The 5,580-nt window shown below is 34.6% G+C and overlaps 1 non-coding gene across 1 annotated transcript; it reads left to right on the top strand.

The window, feature by feature from the left end:
* The first annotated feature begins 5,251 nt into the window (after positions 1 to 5,251).
* LOC150069312 (small nucleolar RNA SNORA40) lies at positions 5,252 to 5,378 on the top strand. Its single transcript, XR_016538602.1, has one exon. It is a non-coding gene; the product is annotated as a small nucleolar RNA SNORA40 (small nucleolar RNA).
* Positions 5,379 to 5,580: the final 202 nt, after the last annotated feature.

The following is a 5,580-nucleotide window of genomic DNA, read 5'->3' as shown; positions in this document are numbered from 1 at the left end:
AGTGGTTGTAGAGCAAGTGGAAAAGAAGCATGCATAAATCAATTTTGCTGAACATTATCAACTTTCCTATCATGTGTGAGTAGGATTTCAATTCCACCATCTGGCATAAAAATGGAAAGAAATAAGAAAATTTGAAAGCCTTGAATATACAATATACAATAGAAGCCTAATATATACATATAAAAGATTATATCAGTTCAACATAATTATTGTGTAAGCTTTGGGGAAGAGAAATACTGGGATACTGGAAATCCTGGGATACAGCAAAATGTTTATAGAATCTAATCCACTCTCACCAATGTTTTTTGTTTTGTGCCAATGCTGGGGCTTAACTTAGCATCTTGCTTTCTCTCGAAGCAAGTATTTTCCCTCAAAACTAGTATTCTATCATTTGTGACATGTCTTTACTTTTATCTTCTTACTTGGTAATTGGGGTGAAGAATCTCAGGACCATTTTTGCCTGGTCTAGATTTGAACCTTAATCCTCAGATCTTAGACTTTTTAGTAAGTAGGATTATAGGCATGAGCCACTAGTATCAGGATCTCTCAAACAAATTTGTTATCATTTGTTAGGATGCAGATAGGTTGCAAAAGGCTCCGATTGCTCCTACTTTGTGAATTTTTACCAAATAATTGGAACTTAATCTTAACTTGCATACAGTGAGGATGTTCATGTAATTTTTTTAAACATTGGAAAAAAAAGTTGCTAAGAAAAATAGGATATAGAAAGATGAAATAGCTTTTTATCCTTCAAGAAGCTAACAATTTTATAATAGAAAGGTGATACAATAAATGCTATAAATAAGACATGTGTTAGGTGGGCTTATGACAGGACTATATTGTATTTATTTTGAAAGACTTTCTTTTAACAAGGGCTCATGTTCTAAGCCAAGGAAACCAATCTCTAGTTTTACCATTTCATGCATCAGTGAGTTACTTGGAAAAATAGAAGAATAAGTACATTCATTTTTCTATGTCTCAGAAAAAAAAACAATTCACACCAAAGAAATGGCACAGGGTACTAATCATGTACTGCAAGCACTCAAAATGACAAAATGATGATGATTTACAGATGAGAAACACCCAGATAAAATATTGACCTAGAAAACTATAAAGTAGCAAAATACAGCAGTAGTTAAAAAATTATAATAAATATATGTGGAAATAGCAGGAATGACAACTCATTTTATATGCCTTTACAAGAAAAAGGGTATCAATTTTCTCAAATGATCCAAAGGAGAATTCCTGAAAGAGGGCTCATCTCCAGTTTATTTAAAATGAAGTCAAAGGGATTATCCTACTTAATATTGACTGAAGGAAAATAACCTATTGATTGAGCAATGTGTTCCTTGCTCATCACATTCATGTAAGCAGACAACTAAACAAAAGTTAAATTCTTCCTACATTTTGCTGGGAAGGCAATTTTCTTCCTTTGCTTTCTTTCTTTTGTGGCCAGTCCTGGGTCTTGAAGTCAAGGTCTGGGCATTGTCCTGAGCTGTTTTGTGCTCAAGGCTAGGGCTCTACCACTTAAGCCACAGTTCCACTCACTTCGGGCTTTTTTCATCCAGCCTGGGCTGCCTTCAAACCATGATTCTCAGATCTCAGTCTTTTAAGGAGGGAAGTCAATTTTCAAGGAAGATTTTTGATTAACATATCAATTAATTGCTATAATCAAATCTTAAAAGAGGCCCTTTTAGTTCCTATAATTCCATGCAATATCTCTACTCAGTGTTTGGAGAGTCTAAGTAGTGTTCAATCACTTGAAATGTCAACATCAATTTTCTTTTAAGAAACAAGTAAGGAGTGATAAGGCTGGAAGAGGAGGAAGAATGAAGAAGGGAATTCACCTTGTGTTGAGGTAAACTTGATACATGTAAAGACTGACTGCTTTCAAAAGTAGCCCTATCAGCAGTTACTCCAATTCAAAGGCTCGATAAACTTCTGTCCTAACTTGGACATTTGGGAAAGATCAAGAAATTTAAGGATGAGTGATGAGATACTGCTTTTGAAACTTTCCCATACTATGATTGAAAATGACAAACACGTTTGAAAATAATTATAGCCCCTGGAAAAGAAAATAAATGCCAAGATGTGGGAGGTAATAACTAATTACATGGCAGGAGAGCAAGCTGCTTACTGCAGGGATAGGTCAGATTTCAACAGTGGCACAGAGAAGGACAATTTAAAATGTCAGGTAGGTGTGAGACAAGATGCTGTTGTAAAGTTTCACTAATTATTCAGTTTGATACTGCTTGTCTTGTAGCCTAAGTCATTACTTGACTGAATCAAAGTTAGTTATCCACAAGATTTCCACCATACCTTAAAAGTATTCAAATTAATTAATTAGTTATAGAAATCTATAGTATAGACTCATCTGAATTTGGCAATTTTTGGTTTCAAGTCTGCATTATTCCAGCAGCATTATGCTGAGTCCTAAATTAAGAAATTTGGCATTATTGACCTTTCAGTCTCATTGTTTCATATGCTGGTGCTTTTACCTCAAGTTATTCAGAACACAGAAACATTTGACTGATAAGCAGTCATAATATGGTAACACTGGGGGGAATTTAGCTTCCTGTTTTTAAAAATCTTCTATTTTAGCTGCCCAAAGTGTCCATGGCTTTAAAAATTCCAACTAGCAACTACTAATCCAGTATTTCAGAAGCAAGTCCAAAATTTCTTTGACCTTTTTGAGTTAAGAGTCAGTACTACCATGGTTTTGTGTTCAAAGTTTACCTGGAAAACAGGAAATACAGAACTTGTAAGAAATAGAATGTTCTACTAGTAAAGTTAAAGTTTCCACAATTTGATAAAATGATTCAAATAAGAGCAAAGGCTTTCTCAGAAAATTTCTAGAAAATAAACAAATAACTTCATCCTTACTTTATAAAAGTTACTCTGACTTTTTTTTGAAATACAGCCATACCAATTCTGATGAAGCTCAATCTATTTGTATCTTTGAGTAGGAAGAAGGGAAAATCTCCATATCAGTTGTACTTTTACTCTATTTTTAATACCAATTTTAAGACCAATTGAGTGTTTTGATCAATTTAAAATTAAGTAGAGCTAAAAATCATCTTTTCCTTTTTTTGTATCTTGATGTTATATTCTTTTCATAAGCATTCATTTGAAGTAAGCCTCACAGTAAAATCCTAATAGAAATAATAACAGAGTTGAAGCACAAAAAGTGAAGAGGATGTTTTATTAAGGTTGGTGGGACCTATTTAGTCCCTAGCATCTGCCTCTAGGTCTCAGTCCTAGTTTTCATAGTCCCAGTACATTAATTAGCAGTATGAAATAATATTTGTCATGTAAAACAATATTTGAAGCATCCATTAAAGCCTCATTATGTGCCAGGCACTTAACATAATTTAAGTCTAATTTTACCAACACATATACATTAATGAGGAAACAAACTCAGAGAGCAAGCTCAAGCCACTTTCTAGGGTTATAGATTCAAGTTGCAGTGGAGAAAAGATTTGACCCTTTGCATATCTGAATTACAAAACAAATCCATAATTATATTACTTTTAAAGGTTAGTAGAACTAAAAATCCAGCTCTTTGTTCCAGCTAAGTGACAACCATCAATTTGCTTTACCACTTTTCCTCTATTCCCAGCAAAAATCTACGTTCACTGGAGACATGAAAATGTCAGCTCTATCCTTTTACATGAAAAGAGATCTCTCTAACATCAGGATTGGAGAAGGGAGGACCTGCCTCACAGTTGGTCCAGCTAAGAGAAGAAGCACTGACTCTATTGTTGGAGTTGAGTCTAGACTTGGAGGTAGAGATCTCAATTGCAGTGTTAGACTAATTCCTGAGTGTTCCTTGGGAATTGGATCCTAGAATCCAACCTCTCCTGAGGTTATCAAAACCCCTTGGATACCTATATCCCTTATATAAAACCTTGTATCATTTATTTGTAGCCTACACAAATCTTCTCTTGGACCTTAAATCATTGCTAGATAACTGATAACATATAATGTAATGGAAATACTTGGTAAATAGATTTCTTTTAAATATATATATATATATATACATATATAATCTGTCTAGAGACTAATGAGAAGGAAAAAAAACTCTATGTGTAATCAGTAGAGACACAATTTCCTTTTCTGAAAGTTTTCTATTAGCGCTTGGCTGAGTATAAAGAAGAAGAGCCTATCTATGGTGGGCTGACTTTCTATTGCAAGTGACAAATGAGAGCCGTGGATGTAAATTAAAATTCTCTAGTAATCATACTTAACACAGTAAACATGCACAACTGAAATTAATTTTTTAAAAATGCATGTGGCATACTTTAATATATCTAAAGGCTAAACATTTTAGCACAGAATCAATAAAACATATTGAAATGTTTTACTTTGTATTAAAAAATAAAACTTGGTGTGAGTTTTACCCTCAGAACAGTCATATTTCAAGTGGTCAGTAGGAACACGTGGCTAGATATTATGATTCTGGAGAGATGAACCCTAATAGGTTTGTAAATGGTTTACTAAGCCAGAGACCTAACGCTGGGTTCAACATGTCAAATCTACCTCCCACCCCATCATTCTGAATAAAGACACAAGTAATTGTGAAGGGCAGAGAAAGGAGGTTGATTGCACTCCAAGGACATGCCTTGGCAAGAGGCAAAGGAAGCAATTCCATCTATGTTCAGTAGAGGCAGGAGCTTTCGATTTAAAGAAATAAAGAACTGGGTCAGGGAGTGCAAAATATGCATCCTTAAGAAGTCTTGGTCAGAGTGTAGTTTGGTGGATCATTATCTCTGTTCTGGTTCCTGTCAGGATTTCTGGGAAAGTCATTGCTGTCAGCACTTGAAAGGGAACAATATGATTCCCATGAAATGATCACTGTGCTCCAGGGTGCCGTCTCATCATTATGGGGGAATTATCCTCATTTGGGAAATTATCCTGCAAGGCTCTTCTGTTCTTTTCCTTGGGGTGTACTTTATATCCCCTAAAATGATAAAGATGTTATAGATCAAGCTTGTCCTTTTCTGGAGCCCAAGGTGATTGCAGGGGAGAGAGACTCAGAGTGGAGTAGACAAAATAGAGATAAGGATGACAAGGTTTTTTTTTTTTAATGTTTGTCTTTTTTGTTTTTTTGTTGTTGTTTTTTTCCCCTCTCTTTTTTGGTTAACTCATAGGCCTAAGGAAAGAGTCAATATTTTTTAACAAAAGCAGTTTCTGAGTACCTGTTACAGTTCTAAGAAGAAACTTGAGTAGCGTGTGTGTGTGTGTGTGTGTGTGTGTGTGTGTGTGTGTGTGTTTAATTTGTAGCAAGAACTTATAGGCAGGTGCAAAACCAAAAATCCTCTTTTGCAATCTAGAATTTATTGCTCAAATATGTTTTGACACATGTAAGAAGGGATATAATTCCTACAAAAGTATGAAGTGATGAAGATATTAATACCTATCCAGGTTAGGTATAGGAATAAAATTCATTTAAAAGCACAAAGCAGAAAAAGACAGCTTGATCAGTGAAAGTAGCCAAAAGAATACTGTGTTAAAGTGAGGCAACTTCGTAATAGAATGATATAAGTATAAAAATCAACATCATGAAAATCAAAGGATGAC

Source organism: Megascapheus bottae, chromosome 1, assembly GCF_031878675.1.
Source record: "Megascapheus bottae isolate mThoBot1 chromosome 1, mThoBot2.hap1, whole genome shotgun sequence".
In the NCBI taxonomy this organism is placed as follows: Eukaryota; Metazoa; Chordata; class Mammalia; order Rodentia; family Geomyidae; genus Megascapheus; species Megascapheus bottae.
Note: the sequence above shows the minus strand (reverse complement) of the source record. Positions and strands in the feature narration are given on the sequence as shown.